At 50.8% G+C, this 16821-nt stretch overlaps 1 protein-coding gene across 1 annotated transcript in view; it reads right to left on the bottom strand.

The window, feature by feature from the left end:
• Positions 1–16242, bottom strand: part of ELMSAN1 (ELM2 and Myb/SANT domain containing 1) — a 65028-nt gene extending 48786 nt beyond the window's left edge. The window contains exon 1 of the mRNA XM_030803804.1: positions 16060–16242. The gene's annotated coding sequence lies outside the window, so the exon portion shown is untranslated. The remainder of the gene's footprint in view (positions 1–16059) is intronic.
• Between the last annotated feature and the right edge of the window lie 579 nt (positions 16243–16821).

The following is a 16821-nucleotide window of genomic DNA, read 5'->3' as shown; positions in this document are numbered from 1 at the left end:
AAGCACAGAGACAGTCCCAACCCCCACCTCCAAACACACACACACAGCCATCATTTGTCAGGGAACACATGAAGCTGGCCTGAGTACCACTAATGAGCATCCAGGCGTGCCCTGAGCCCACACTCTCCATTTTCTCTCTGACCCTGGCACACCTCCAGCCACAAGGTCCTACTTCAGTCTGATCACAGAACAACAAACTCTAGTCTTTGACAGTTCTGGAATTTGGTTTTAGCAAATATACACTGCAGATAACCAGGGCCCCAGCTGGGTCTGGACATCCCTCCACACGCATTCTGTCAGATGGAGCTTTAGCAGGCTCCAACCTGCGAACTCAAGGTACGCCAGGGGCTGTCCAGCTGCCACCCACTTGGGGACTCTGCACAATACCAAGGAGTCTCCCTGTCCTGCCCTGGTCACATTCCTGGGCTGGTCACAGTGAGGGGATGATCATGGGCCCTCCAAATAGGCACTCCACGTGTTAAGAAAATAAGGCTCCCCACTCAGAAGAAAAGGCTACTATGCACAAGGGGAGTGGTGGGTGAGAAGGCCATTCACCAGATGTCCAGAGGTTCTGAGATGCCACAGAGATATGAGAAGGTGCTCAGAAGACAGCTGCTCAGCCCCACGCCCATACCTGCAGCTGCACATCCCAGCAGATTTCACGGCAAGACGTGGGGTCAGAGGGCCCTGCCTGCTAGGTCAGATGTGAACTGGATGGATGTGGCTAGCACTAAAGAGAAACTAAATTCAACACTTCAATTAATATGTGCAACAATGTAAGTGCGCAAGACACTACCTCACTAGGGCCCCACCTGGGTTAGAAAAGGCTGCAGGAGGTCAACTAGCAAAGCACACCCTCCCTGCTGCCAGTTGGAACTGCAGAAGAGAGACTCAGCTTCCTCCTGCTGTGGCAGAGGCTTGCAGTACGAGGCAGCCCAGAGGTGAGTGGGCGGGTGGCTCAAAGCCTCACGTGCTCACTGGTTCCATGAAAACGCAGGTGTGAAAATCGTCTGGGGCCCTGAGCCAGCTGGGGGCTGGAGGCAGAGTCCACGCTGTGAACCCGAGTTACTCAGCCAGTCTATGAAGTCAGGCCCATCTGAATCCTCCAGCCCCTGCATGCAGTGCAGGTAGCTGATAAAGACAGAGCTGTTTGGTCTTCCTGGTAGTAACAGATGGGAGTCCCTCCCCCTGGCCTCCTTCCCACCCAAATCCAAAGTCTTTGAAGTTAAGGCCTTGTCTTATAAAAAAAAAAAATAGATGCTATATAAATTATTAAAGCAATTTCAAACACACACATGCTCTACCCATAACCTCTTTGCCCAAATCCAGTTATCGGCATTATATCAATTTTTACTATGAGCAGTGTAATCAGTTTTTATGCACTTATCATGCAATTCTGTGTTTTACTTTTTTCATCTAAATTCATCAACATTTTCCCAAGAATCAACATTATCTTCATATTAATGTAACAGTGACACAATACTCACTGACTCTAGGTATCATGAATTATACGGCCACATGAAACACTGAGGCTGTTTACAGTTTTGGTTTTGTTTTTTTTTTTTTTTCTATTTTAAGCAATGTTGCTATAAATATCTTTGTTCGGTGTGCAGGAAGGTATAAGATTAAAAATAATAATAAATAAATATCTTTGTACTTAGAGCTCTTTTCCTTTTTAGAATTAATAAATTCTTTATACTTTATTCTTAAAGTATCAAGAGCAATACTAATAGATCAAAGGAAATTAACATTTTCTTACAGCTTCAAGTTCTAGTGTGTGTGTGTGTGTGTGTGTGTGTGTGTGTGTGTGTGTGTGTGTTTTTTTTTTTTTTTTTTTTTTTTTTGAGACAGAGTCTCGCTCTGTCGCCCAGGCTGGAGTGCAATGGTGCCATCTCGGCTCACTGCAACCTCCGCCTCCCAGTTCAAGTGATTCTCCTGCCTCAGCCTCCCGAGTAGCTGGGATTACAGGCATGCACCACCATACCCAGCTAATTTGTATTTTTAGTAGAGATGGGGTTTCTCCATGTTGGCCAGGCTGGTCTCAAACTCCTGACCTCAGATGATCCGACCACCTCAGCCTCCCAAAGTGCTGGGATTACAGGTGTAAGCCACCACTCCTGGCTTCTCATACATTTTAAATATATATTTGTTCTTTGTGAGTTACCCGGATTATCTATTTTCCAAAGTAGTTTTCCTAGCAACACCTCTCAATCCTACCAATCAGGGTCTACTCTTATAATGCACTTTTTCCAACTCCTCAGTGTCCCTGGTATTCGGAATACATACCCTATGACTGGTGGATGTTGGAGGTAATACAATTGACCTGCTGGGGAGGGATGAGGAAGGAGGACAGAGAGGTGTGGGTAGGAAGGTAGAGGCTGCGATGAGTAAGGAGGGGAGAGCAGGCCTTGTGGAGTCAGAAACAAAGACAGATCCCACATTCTGTCCTTCCCAAAATGAGCCCACCCCTCCCTGGACATCAACCTACTCCCTCCACCACTCAGGTTTCTCCAAGCTGATCTTCCAGGGGCCTGGAACAAACACACACATTCATGGGTTCCTAAAGGGGATTCTGGAAATACCATGTGCTTCTAGGTTCTAGAAACATACTCTGCAAACAATATAAGCCCTGTGCTCACCAGTGGTCCAACAGGCCCATGTGCATGCAGGCTCAGCCCTAAGGGTGGCTCAACTTCAAGAAAGAAAAGTCTTTAAAGAAAGAGAGAGGCCAGGCGCAGTGGCTCAGGCCTATAATCTCAGCACTTTGGGAGGCTGAGGCGGGTGGATCACTTGAGGTCAGGAGTTCGAGACCAGCCTGGCCAATATGGTGAAACCCTGTCTCTACTAAAATACAAAAATTAGCTGGGCGTGGTGGCAGGCACCTGTAGTCCCAGCTACTCAGGAGGCTGAAGCAGGACAATCACTTGAACCTGGGAGGCAGAGGCTGCAGTGGGCTGATATCACACCACTGCACTCCAGCCTGGGTGACAGGGTGAGACTCCATCTCAAAAAAAAAAAAAAAAAAAAGAAAAGAAAAGCAAGTCCAACTAATCAGCCATGGTGAGAAAGCCGCTCCTCCACAGGCCTCTCTGAGTGGCACACAGACCTGGGATAATGACAGGAAGCCTCTGAGTGACAACTCTGGGTCCCACTATGAGGCACCATAAAGACACCACCTGCCAGGCTCCATTCACAGGAATTTTCGAACAGGAAAGGTCCCCCTGTAGTCTAATCCCCTCATTTCATAGACAAACGGAGACTGCAATCCCTGCTATGGGGCTCCCACTGCACCCTGCAATCACTGTCAGGAGGATGCGTTCTTCCTCACAGGAACAGGAAGTGCCACGGCCTGTCCTGACTGCCTCATGACCAGGTGGGACAGGACTTTCATTTTAAAGAGCCCCAGTCTCTGCTACCATTGTCTGCAGACTTGCTTTCCCCAGCTCTGTCTCTGTGCAAAGCCAACAGACAGTGCTGAGCATGAGAAACGAAAGGGTCCTCTAAGGGCAGCTGGTATTAATATTTATCCTTCTTCATGGAGGGCCAGTAGGAAGAGATGCTTATGCCACCTCTAAACCAGCTCCTCACCACAGACATCTCCTCAATGTCCCCTCAAAGGCTTTTCAGGGTGAGTGGGGCCCCAATACAGGTTTTATACCCCCAAATCCTCTTCCTACTCTCACCAGGGTATTGCTGACAGGCCCAAGCAAACAGCAGAGCCACCAAGGTGGCAGCCCCACCAGCAGGCGCTAAGGGAGGCTGGGGATGTCATGCAGACAGCCAGCTCACCAAGCACACAGTCCACCAGACATAGGCCAGGTCCTGGGCCTGCCCGATGCTCCCTCACAGCCCCTCAGGTGGCCCTTCTCGTTCCTGTCACAGGGCACCTACTGTGTGCCAGCCACAGGTCCAAGGTGGTGGGGAGCCAGGCACTCCTGCAACTGACCCCAGCATCCTGCAGCGGGGAGGTTCAATTGCAGAAATGCCACGGTGGCAACTCAGGAAGGCAGCATGGAGCAGGTGACTCCTGGCTGGCCCTGTGGGCATCTGCCAGGAGGAAAAGGCCAGAGAGGGCATTCCAGGTGGAAGAGACAACAATAAGCAAAGGCCAAGAGCATATAACAAGGCGAGAGAAGTGCGTCCAGGAGCAGTGAGAGGCCGGCTGGAACAAAAAGGGCCATGCTAGGGAAGGGGTAGTGGTAAGAAAAAGGCCAGAAAGGTGGGCCAGGGCTCAAACAAGGGTACATGTGCCATTCTAAGGAGTGTGGGGCTCCTTCTGCAGAACCTGGGCAGCTCTCAAAGATTACGAGGGGGTGACATGACCAAAGCTGTGTTTTAGTAAAATAATTCAGGTTCTTCAAGACTTCTTTTCCACTTTAATGCCGCTTTTAGTACAATTTCATTTCACCTGGACAAAAATGGGCAAGTTCAGTGTAAACTAGGCCAGAACCAACACTGGCCAGGAACTAGGAAGGCCCCTGCGCCCTCCCTCGGGGAGCCAACCTGGCCATGCATTGCTTACCAAGCCTCAGGATCAGGAATCACTTCCAGTCCAGAGCCCAGCTCATGACACTCCCAGCTTCCTGGGGGCAGCAGCTTCCCGCTTTCCCAAGGAAGTCTTGGAACAGTGGCATAAAAGAGCCAGTAAGTTCAAAACTGCATTTTTCTTTTTAAAGAAAATTAATTCCTTTGTCTAAGATTAATGGAACTGAATGACTAAGATTCCAGTCAAGGTGCCCTTGCTTCAAAGAGTTATACCCAAAAGATCTGAGGGCAAGACGGGAGCTGGAGCTCACCTTATCTGACACCTCTTGTTTTTTCTGAACGAGGAAACTGGGCAGGATGTGACAGGTGATGCTGACAGCCCCAGGCAAACAAAGCTCTAGCTCCTTTAGCGCTCTCAGAAAGGAGACAGGGTAGAACATCTCAACCAGGGTAACATCTTCAGAACTGGAGAGATCACCTGGGCCGCTTAGACACCAGGGGCCTCAATTGTTCCACAAACCAAGCCTGAAACCAGAACTCCAACTTCTAGCCTGAAAAGCAAAGTGGCACCTCGCAAGCACCCTGTGGCCCCGAGAGTCTCACCCAACCTTGGGGAAGAAGCAGAATTCAAGCTGCAACCACCTGTTGGAGAGAGCCAACCCTCGGCCTCTGTCCTCGAAAGGCAGCACTGAAGTTTTCCAAGTGGAATCAAATGTGCAGGGAGGATCCAGATGCCGGGATGATCTCCCTTTTCCACTGGAATAGTCAGATTCCAGAGAATTCCAATTACTAATGAAACACTCAGATCTTCTGGGCATATAACATTCCTAAAGCTCAGCGGGAGGCTAAGGATTCAGAAAGATGTCCAAACAGATTAAGCTCAAGATGTGGATGTTGGCCAGGTATAGTGGCACATGCCTGTCATCCCAACATTTTGGAAGGCCAAGGTGGGAGGCTGGCTTAAGCCCAGGAATTCAAGACCAGCCTGGGCAACATGGCAAAACCCCATCTCTGTTTAAATTAAAAAAAAAAAAAAAAAAAAATGTGGATGTTTTCAGTGGCCCAAGGGGGATGCCCTGTCTCCTCTTCCCACATCCAGAACGGCCCCATCATCCCAATTTGAAGGCTAGAATGGCCTCCAAGCTCTATGGGAGACATCTGTCCACCTGGCATATGCACCCCTCCCGTAGTTTCAGGCACCTGTGGTTGTGAGTCCTGAGAGGAGGCAGAGTTCCACTCTCTGCTGGGGAGGCTGCAGCCTCCAGAGCCTTGCTCTTCAGAACCATAACATCAGCCGGGCGTGGTGGCTCATGCCTGTCATCCCTGCACTTTGGGAGGCCGAGGCGGGTGGATCACGAGGTCAGGAGTTCAAGACCAGCCTGGCCAAGATGGTGAAACCCCATCTCTACTAAAAATACAAAAATTAGCCTGGCGTGGTGGCGGGTGCCTGTAGTCCCAGCTACTCGGGAGGCTGAGGCAGAGAATAGCTTAAACCCGGGAGGCAGAGGTTGCAGTGAGCCGAGATCACGCCACTGCACTCCAGCCTGGGCAACAGAGCAAGACTGTCTCAAAAATAAAAAAAATTAAAAAAAGGCCGGGCGCGGTGGCTCAAGCCTGTAATCCCAGCACTTTGGGAGGCCGAGGCGGGCGGATCACGAGGTCAGGAGATCGAGACCATCCTGGCTAACACGGTGAAACCCCGTCTCTACTAAAAATACAAAAAATTAGCCGGGCGTGTTGGCGGGTGCCTGTAGTCCCAGCTACTCGGGAGGCTGAGGCAGGAGAATAGCATGAACCCGGGAGGTGGAGCTTGCAGTGAGCCGAGATCGCGCCACTGCACTCCAGCCTGGGGGACAGAGCGAGACTCCGTCTCAAAAAAATAAAAATAAAAATAAAAATAAAAATAAAAAAAGTTCAGAACCATAACAGCAAGAACATGACCTAAGCAGGGCCAACCACACGCTCAGCCTAGGCTTTGCCTCTGGAGCGAGTGGCACAAAAAAGTGGGGAGAGTTCAGTACCCATTCTGGAAGGGGTGGCAGCATCCAGGTCTGCTGGCAGCAGTGCTGCCAGGTCAGCAGCATCGTCACCATGGCTTTGGTTCCAGCCACCCAACTTTCCACAAGTCCTGATCAATTTCTGAGCCTCATTCTCCAGCCTTCTCGGACATTCAGTGAGCCACCAGACAGCCTTCCAATACATTTCTTTTCTCCTCAATTTAGCTACAGTCAGCTTCTGTTGTGGGCCGACCTGAGACCTGAGCTATGCCAGCATCTCCTTCTACCTGCACACGGGCTCCTCTGGCCCACAGCCCAGCCCTGCCTGCCCCTTTCTGCACCCCTCTCAGCCATGCTCCACTGCCCCACCACTTGCAGTCCCCAGAGCAAATGGTGTCATGTTGTGCCTCCAGGCCTTGTCTGAGCTGCTCCCTGTACCTAGAATGCCCTGACTCCCTTTGCCACCTGGTTGATGCCTACTCGTTTTTCAGCACTCAGCTCAAACAGCTTCTCCAGGACGCCTGTCATTCGTTAATTCCACAGCATTCACCAGGCACAAGTACCGTGCAAGGCACTGGGGTTGTCCTAAACCTTTCCTGACATGCCTCTCTCCCCTGGCCGTGGTAGAAGTGGCCAGTCCTCTCTTCTGAGTGCAGGAGCCCTCTGAACACCTTGACATTGATACCTGCAGCACTTAACTGCTCTTGACTTTTGTAGATGTTTGTCTCCCTCACAGACCATGAGCACCTTAAAGTGGGGATCTGAAGCTTCTTTATCTTTGTATCCCCAGTACCAAGCACAGAGCCAAGTACACAGTAAGGGCTCAATAAATGCATGAGTGAGTGAAAGAATGAAGAACCTGATAGAACGCACCTTCTAACCATGATGGGAGCCGGGCGTGGTGGCTCACGCCTGTAATCCCAGCACTTTGGGAGGCCGAGGCTGGTGGATCACCTGAGGTCAGGAGTTCAAGAGCAGCCTGGCCAACATAGTGAAACCCTGTTTCTACTAAAAATACAAAAATCAGCCAGGCACGGCAGCACACGCCTGTAATCCCAGCTACTCCAGAGGCTGAGGCAGGAGAACAGGAGAATCGCTTGAACCTAGGAGGCAGAGGTTGCAGTGAGCTGAGATTGCACCACTGCACTCCAGCCTGGGCGACAGAGCAAGACTCTGTCTCGGAAAAAAAAAAAAAAAAAAAAAAAAACCGTGATGGGGAAGGTCACTACTGTTGTGGTTACAGCTACTTTTCTTTTCCTCCATAACTGGAGAAGTCAGATCCTAAATGCCACATGTCAGCACAGCCTCCTTGGAGAGATGGTGGAAGAAATCTTGAGCCTTTCCACCACCTCTAGTGCAAGTGGAAGAGGGGGTCAGGGAGTGGCTATTGGCTTCTAAGTTGTTCCAGAGCATGTGCTATGGGGAGGCCACAGAGGAAGCAGACACATCTTGCTGGTCGATTCCTGGCAAGCTTCTTATAGTGGCCTGCAATGGGGAGGCTGAGGAGGGGACATGGAGGGCCAGGCCCTTAGTGTAAAGTGTCTGCTGCACATGGGCACTGCCCTCTCCCAGCCCCACACCAGGGCTGGGTCAACCCAAGCACAAGTTTTTCGTCTGCAATCCTGGATGATATAACTGCAGGTTAAAACTTACTCCATGGATCTCCTCTCCATCGCACTCTGCCCATTCAGTCTAAGAGCCTTTCATGCTTAATCTCATATGATGATTTCCTAACTTATAGCACCCATGACCTTCTCAAGAGACACAGGACAATGGAATCTGTTCACATGTTCATTTAACTTATGCAAATTCAAATGGTCAAGCTTAGCAGAAGACAGAAGACAAAGGAAGACAGGAGGAAGGAGGAAGGAGGAAGTTAGGGAGGCAGGAGGAAAAGGAAAACAAACAAAAAAAAATAATAGAACAAGAAGAAATAGCTGGGCATAGTTGGCGCACGCCTGTAATCCCAGGCCTTTGGGAGGCAGAGGCAGGTGGAGTACTTGAGGCTAGGAGTTCGAGACCAGCCTGGCCAACATGGTGAAACCCTGTGTCTACTAAAAATAAAAAAATTAAAAAATTAGCCAGGTGTGGTGGCGGGCGCCTGTAGTCCCAGCCACTCAGAAGGGTGAGGCAGGAGAGTCGCTTGAACCCAGGAGGCGGAGGTTGCAGTGAGCCTAGATTGCACCACTGCACTCCAGCGTGGGAGACAGAGCATGATTCCATCTCAAAAAAAAAAAAAGTGCAACTTCTTCCAGAACTAGAGGAGCAGGCTAAGGTGAATTTACACATCAAGAGCCAGTGTGTCTGTTGCCTACCTGGTGCCCTCCTAAAGGACTTTCAAGGTTAATCTTGATTATATTCTTTTTATTTTTTAATTTTTTTATTATTTTTTTTTGAGACGGAGTCTCGCTCTGTCACCCAGGCTGGAGTGCAGTGGCGCCACCTCAGCTCACTGCAAGCTCCGCCTCCCGGGTTCACACCATTCTCCTGCCTCAGCCTCCCGAGTAGCTGGGACTACAGGTGCCTGCCACCACGCCCGGCTAATTTTTTTGTATTTTTTAGTAGAGACGGGGTTTCACCATGTTAGCCAGGATGGTCTCAATCTCCCGACCTCATGATCCACCAGCCTCGACCTCCCAAAGTGCTGGGATTACAGGCGTGAGCCACCACATCCGGCCGATTATATTCTTATATTTCATATTACACACTGACTTTAGAATCTGAACCTCAGAAAATGCCACTCCATCAAATTATACTCTCCCACTGACAGATCCGCTCTCAGTTCTTCCCCCATCCCACCCTCTTCCACTTGCTCTAGAGGTGGTGGAAAGGCTCAGGATTTCTTCCACCATCTCTCCAAGGAAGCCTTGCTGACCACATGCATTTAGAATCTGACTTCCCCAGTTACGGAGAAAAAGAAAAGAGGCCATAGCCATAACAGTAGTGACCTTCCCCGTCATGGTTTATAAGGGACTTTTCCTTGGGTTCTTCATTCTTTCACTCACTCATGCATGGGTATGACCTATCTCAGGAGCTAGGCTTGAAGCATCCTGGGGGTAAGGAGCACGTGGCACTCTGCTTTGCACACTCATTGTGCCACACACATGGTTGACAGCACTGCAGCTGTTCTACAAATGGCCAGTGAGGACAGCTGGCCCTGCATTAACAGGCTGTTCGAAGAGTGCCATGTCTGTGTTCCTGGGCCTTCTCCTGCCTGTATCTTGGGAACAGGGAGCATTCCTCTGTCTTCTTGGTGTTGTTCAACCCATGTTCTGCACTTAGAAAACAGTAAGTAATCTTGTTGGCCAACTGAGCCTGGGTAGGAAACTTTGGGGCTTTGATAGCAATTACGAACCATTAAGACTACAATGAGATAATATAATGGTAAAAGCTATTAAATACTCATCTCACTCTCAAAGACCTCTTCACTCCCAGTTTTTGTTGTTGTTGTTGTTGTTGTTTAAGTTTCATCTTTTTAAATCTTTGAGTACTGCCTTAGGGAAACTGAGAAGATGGAGTCCTTGGTTTACAAATAACCCACTGAAACTGACGATTATGATGCCTAATTATCAATGCAGGATGGCCAGTGGAAATGGAGAATGGGGTTTGTGCCTGACTCTTCCATTCAACAGCTGTGGGAACTTGGAGAAGGAACTTATCCTCTCTAAGCCTCAGTTAAAATGAGAGTTAGCACAGGTTTCCTTCCAAGCTTTAAATCCTTAACCATGGGATTATCGGAGATGCTGTTACTACAGTTACTATAAAACTGGGGCTGGATGATAATAGTCTGTAAGATCCTATCCAGTTCTAAAAGTTGATTATTTTGCAAAATAGCACATCCGAAAAAATGTTGATTTATTAAATTCAGTTTATACATAATTTTTCAGAAATATGTAAATCCCAGTTTCACCCTTTTACGTTTATTAAGAACTTTCAATTAAAACTGACTTCAGGCCGGCCGTGGTGGCTCATGCCTGTAATCCCAGCACTTTGGGAGGCCGAGGAGGGCAGATCACCTGAAGTGGGGAGTTCGAGACCAGCCTGACCAACATAGAGAAACACTGTCTCTACTAAAAATACAAAATTAGCCAGGTGTGGTGGCGCATGCCTGTAATCCCAGCTACTCGGGAGGCCGAGGTAGAAGAATCACTTGAACCCAGCGGGCAGAGATTATGGTGAGTCAAGATCGTGCCATTGCACACCAGCCTGGGCAACAAGAGAGAAACTCTGTCTCAAAAAAAAAAAAAAAAAAAAAAAAAGTGACTTCAGGCCAGGCACAGTGGCACACGCCTGTAATCTCAACACTTTTTGAGGTTAGGGAGGCCAAGGCGGGTGGATCACCTGAGGTCAAGAGTTCAAGACCAGCCTGGCCAACATGGGGAAACCTTGTCTCTACTAAAAACACAAAAATTAGCCAGGCGTGGTGGCAGGCGGCCATAATCCCAGCTACTCAGGAAGCTGAGGCAGGAGAATCGCTTGAACCTGGGGTGCGGAGGTTGCAGTGAGCCAAGATCACACCACTTCACTCCAGCCTGGGTGGAGTAAAAAACAGGAATCTACCAGATTCTATTTGTAAATAAAACAAAACTTTAAAAGAATCTAGCTTATACGTGCATTTTATAGTATGTGAAAGAATCTGGCTTATGAGGCAAGGTTGTGATTAACAGCATGAGGACTGGCTAAAGGCAACACAGTCCTCCTAGCCAAGTCCAATGCTAGGGTTCAGCCAGGATCTCCCCAAAACTCAGTTTTATAGTTTAGCCTGGTTTTGTAAGTTCAACACCTATTTGGGCAAAACAAGCATCCGGCCAACCAAGAAGCCTCACTTTGCCCTCCTCACAGTCTATATATAGATAGATAGATATATGAAGAGAGAGAGAGAATCTCTGTCACCCAAGCTGGAGTGCAGTGGCATGCAATCCTCCCACCTCAGCCTCTCAAGTAACTGGGACTACAGGCACGTGCCACCATGCCTGACTAATTTTTTGCATTTTTTTATAGAGAAGGGGTCTTGCCACATTGCCTAGGTTGGTCTTGAACTTCTAGGCTCAAGTGATCCTTCCACCTCGGCCTCACAAAGTGCTGGGATTATTGGCATAAGCCACCGCGCCTGGCTGTCTTCACGAGTCTTGCCTGCAAGTTGGTCCTACCTCCTTCTATCAGATTGGTTCCTCAGAAGGTCAGGCCAACCCAAGTAACAAACCATCTCACCTCAGAGCCAGAGCAGAGGCGTAGGGCATCACAGGGCAGGCTGACTGGGACAAAAGGAGCCAGGGCCAAAGCTGGGAAGATACTGACAGTCAGGAAAGAGATGCTGGAAATGGAGCAAAACAATGAGGTGCAAAGCCAGGAGGAGCCTGAGAGCGACTAACAGGCAGAGGAGGCAGGCTTGGCTTAATGTTCAGAATTGAGACCAGGAACCACGGCCTTTGGTGCTTGGCTTGGGTGTCCAAGTGGACGAAATCTGATGGCCACTGCTCTTTGTATCAGCATCATAAAACATTTATTGAGACTTGCTATGAGTGGGGCACCAGGCCTGGGGATACAAAGATATATAAAACAGGGCTTCCAGTTTAGTTGAAGAATTGTAATATTTATTCACCCCTGCTGAACAGGGGATATGATCAAAGTCATGGCCCAAAAGAGAAAGTGAATATTCTTAGACCAGGACTCAAGCTTTTCCTCAGCACAGGGCCCAGGGTGATGTTGCTGGAGTCCCAGGGGCAGGCCCACAGGGTGGGACAGGGAGAAATTCTCAAGGAGGAGGACACAAACAGGACTGGAAGGGGAGCAGGACTGAGCCAAGTGGATGAGAGGAAGGAGGCATTCCAGTCCTCTGGGGAAGCACGGGAGGTAGGAATTCTTGCCACCAGTGGTTTGGACAAACACACAGAGTGGGTCACCGGGTCAGAGCCGAGGGTTAGGACGGGAGAGCAGCAAAGGTCAGACCCCTGTGGAGAAGGGCCCTAACTGCCGGCCTAGAAGTTTGATCCTTACCATGCAGACAGTGGGGAGCCATTGAAGGTTGCTGAGCAGGAAGATGACCCTTGCAAAGAGGCATTTTAAGTGAGATTACAGAGCAGGCCTTTATCCGAAGCTTATTCAAAGCCCTGTGTGTATTTCAAGTGGCACTTGAGACAGAAAATCGTAAAGCGTTTGCCCTGTGTCATGCAGACGAGAAAAAAGAAGGTTTAAGGGGCTCACAAAGAGATGCCTCAGTGAGAACAAGAAATGAAGAGGGGCACATTTTAAAGAAGGAAACAAATCTGCAGGACAGAACTGCCAGCCGTGGTGTCTGGAAAACTGTAGCGCGTTCTTATGTGACTGGAATGCCCTCTTTAGCTGGGGGTGTTCGGCCTCCTTTTTTGGAGGTGAGTTGTGATGTCAAAACACTGGGTTGTGGTATAGGAAGTGGGGCAGCTAGGAAGGGGCAGATGAATGGAAATAGCAATACTGGGCCTGGGCAGCCTCCCTTTGAAGACCACCCTCTCCAGGAGACTCCTGCATTGGCTTCTCTCAGTGGCACCTCAGGGTTTCTGCCAGAGTTGCTGGGTTCCTAAAGTACCTCCAATATTTTTTCCTCTTAGAACAATAAAACTGTTTTTAAAATCCCTTGTCAAGTTTTGAATCAGAGCTTTTTCACTGTTGTTCCTAATTGTGCATGGCAAGGCAGCAAGCAGGGCTGCTCAGGAGCCGTGAACTAGGCAGCAACTTCAAGTTATAAACCACCATTTAGGTAAGGTGAAGGAGGAAGTCAGGGTTACGATTCTGTCTCTGTGTAACAACTTCGGGGCAAGCTCCCTGAATGCAGAGGCAAAGCTGAGCAAGCCAGGGAAAGGGCATGAGTTATGCACAAAAATCTGCCAGAGGGAACTGAAGGTGCGGGGCCTGCATGTGGCTCCGCAGCTCCCTGGAGCCTGGCTTCCTTCTTTCTCTGGCCTTTACAAGAGGCCCCTCCCTTCCACTCTCCCAGCCACACTCTGGAGGGCTTTGGGTCACTTTTAGTCTCTGTAAATTCTACACGAACACAAAGGACTGCAAACTCAAAGCTTTGGGGTCAGAAGGGAACGATCCCCTCTCCTGCCCCTCAAGACTAGTGCCAGGCACCAGCAGGCCTTCATTATGGCAGTCCTGGTCAGGTGATCCAGCTAAACCAGGACCTTCACAGTCAAGATCAGTAAAAACCAAATGTCTCTAGAAAAGAGGGTTGTGCAACCTGTGGTGACTCCTACCATAGTGCTGCCTTTGCTCAAACCTCATTCCCCTGTGGCAACTGTAACCATACATGCCAGACTTTCCAGAACTGTCCTGATTTTACATGTTTGTCCTCGAGTTTCTGGAAGCACACAGGTACCTGCCAGGGACTGTGCCCTAATCTTTTGGTTTGACAAACGGTCACTGTGCCCGTGACACACACCCGGCATGAGGCTGCAAAACAGCATTTTTCCTCCAGGTGAAGCTCAGATACTTGGCTGGAAAGAAGGCCAGGCATGGAAAAACTCCAGTGCACTGGAATCATCAGTACCTGCCACTCTGAGCAGAGAGGCTGCCCATGCCTGGCATAAGGTGGTACCACCTAGCCACACAGCAACCTAGCTGGGCTGAGTGCTCCCCATGAGCGTCTTCTGCCTAGGACAGGGAGTTATCAGGTTGAGATTTAGAATGTGAAAACAATGGCCCTGCACAAATCCAATACACGCTTTTTTTTTTTTTTACCGTGTTTTAAATCTCTCTATACAATTATCCTCCTGTAAGGCCCTCAACAAGAAACTGTTTGCCTTCTTTCCATACTTGCAGGCTTGGCTCCCTTCCTGCAAGGCAGCATGGCAGATGGGAGGATCCCTGCTCTGGTCTGTGCCATAGTCCCTACTAAGAAAGTGGGCCTAGGGCTCCTCTGGAGGAGTCACTCCTCTGCCCCTCCCAGACCCAGACCACCAGCACAGACAAAAGTGCCAGCACTTGCACGTTTCCTCTTTGCCCAGAACACAATAAAGGAATTAGGACCCACCACCTACTAAGTTTCTGCAGCTGACACTTCCAGGCTTAAAGTCTAGCACGCCAGCTCAGTCACACATGGTCTGACGAGTCCTCTTTGCAACTCAGCCCCAACCCAGCCACCCGTGCGATTTTGCTAATTCAAACAGCTTTCCCGTTTAAAGAGGTTGATAGCCATCTCCCATCTCCTTTTCTTACTGACGTCATCCCACATTTTCTCCAGAGACAAATAAGGGTACAGTTCCTGGGATAGTTTTCAGGCTGCCTAAGACAGGAGTGTAGTGGCCTCCCGAGTCCACCCCACATCTCAGGCTTTGGACAAGTCGTCAAAAGTGAGAGAGGTAAAGAAATAAATCACCTAGGTAGGGTTAAAGGGCAAAAAGAATTTGGAGACTGCAGCTCAGACCCAGATCTATCCTGGGCATTTGCAATGCAAAGCTGCGTTTTGTTCGCCACCACCGAGGACTTGCACAATAGCCTGTGTATAAACATCCACGCCAACAATGCCTGACTGTGCAATCACGCTGTAATTACAGGCCGGCAGGAAGCTGCTGCTAGGAACTGCACCATTCAACCTCTAGGACACCCCATCTCGAGTCTCCACGGCTCGGACGCACTTTCCTGCACACACCAACGTGTCCCCGCCGCCGCCGCTACAGTTGCAGTCTCGCCACTGGCCCGGGCCGCCAGCCCCGAGTTACTCTGCAGGGATGTCCCAAACTTCTCAGCTGTTCTTTAAAAAACCCTGCGCCACGAGGCTACCGAGGGCGGCGGGAACCACCGTCAAAGTTCCTGCAGCACATTCCTGCAGCCCTTGCAGTTTTAGGAAACAGAAAAGAACGAGATGCCACAGAGTCCGCTGGAAGCGGGTTTCTGAGTTTTATATAGAAAACACTCACATATGTACGTGGGTGTGCTGACAGTTTTTATGGCTAAATTGCGAAGTGTTAGGCCTTAGCGATCACTGTCAGGTTTGGGACATGGTTGGGGAAGGTAGAGGGGGAGTCAGGAGCGATTCATTTCAAGGGGGCTTGGAGGCAATTCCGGTTTGGTTTTCTGGAAATGCGTAGGGTTGTTTTCCCAAACTTTCGAGCTGCTCTGCTCTTCGTCCCAGGAAGGCCGAGCAAATATAAGTCCGGGGAAAGTTCCTTTAACTTCCTTCCTGCGCCCTCGACAAGGGCTGCGAAGAGGAAGAGGTCATTTCCCAGGGAAGCACCCGGCGGGGGCCGAGAGCTGCGCCCAGCCTGCAGGGATGGAGGCGCTGGGCGGAGGGGTGGCTGCAGACGTAGGCCCCGGAAAGCCCCTTCCCCCCACCCCACCCCAGGCCAACGGCGCCTGGAGCTGGCCCCGCTGCAGCCCTTGCTGTTTGAAGTCCCGCGGCAAAGCGGCGACAACACTGGCGCAGCTCGGCGCACCCACCCCGGCCGCCGAGCTCCCTCCCTGCAGCACCCCCGCACCCCAGCGCCCGGCCCAACCCGGCCCGCCACATCCGCGCCCGCGCGGCCCAGCCCGAGCCCCGGAACGATTCCGAGCCCCACGCCGGCGCCCGGTGGCGGGAGGGGGCGCCGAGCCCGCGGCTCACCTGCGTGCTGGATCCCCGGGCTGCTCGGAGAGGTGCGGGGCGCAGGCGAGTGCGGCCTGCAGACTCAAACTTTGTTGCTCTCGGGACGGCGCAGTCGTCACTTCCTCGCGGAGCGGGCGGCGCGGCCCGGGCTGTGACCCAGCAGCTCGCGCGGTGGCGCGCCGGGCCCTGCAGCCGCCCGCCCCGCCCGCGCCCCCGGCTCCGCGCGCCCCTGGCCCCAGGCGCCGTCTCCCCGCTCTGCGCGCCCTCGGCTGCGGGGGAGCGGGCAGCCCTGCGCTGCCGGCCGCCTAGCCTGCACACCCCCTCCGGGAGGGAAGGCTCACTCCAGCCGCGTCGTTTCTCGCCGAAGTGCGATCCGGGGCCCCGCGCTGGAGTCCCCTGCTCTCAGGCTGGTCTGGAAGGTGGTGATGGGGTTCAGGGTCCCCGGAAAGCTGGGGTTCCAGGGCAAACACCAGTACACAAACAAAGCCGTGGGGGAGGGGAAAGAAAAAGTTTTTCCGTTTGGTGTTGGGGCTAAAAAGGTCATGTCAGAAAGCAGTGTGCTCTGTGTGTTCTTAATGCCTAAAGTGGGCCTTAAAACAAGGATCCCTGTCCCCACGTTCTCTCTGAAAGTCTGCATGATGTCCCTCGTCATTTCTAGGGTTATAAGTGAGCAAGACGTTTACCACGTATCACACTTCTGGGGGCTATTTCAGCGCCCAAGCTGGGGCTGCAGAATGGTTTCTGTTCTAATCCTCCCCCGCGATTTCCACCTCTTCCTTT

Source organism: Nomascus leucogenys, chromosome 22a, assembly GCF_006542625.1.
Source record: "Nomascus leucogenys isolate Asia chromosome 22a, Asia_NLE_v1, whole genome shotgun sequence".
Lineage (NCBI taxonomy): Eukaryota > Metazoa > Chordata > Mammalia > Primates > Hylobatidae > Nomascus > Nomascus leucogenys.
The sequence above is the reverse complement of the archived record's forward strand: the minus strand, read 5'-3'. Positions and strand labels throughout refer to the sequence as shown.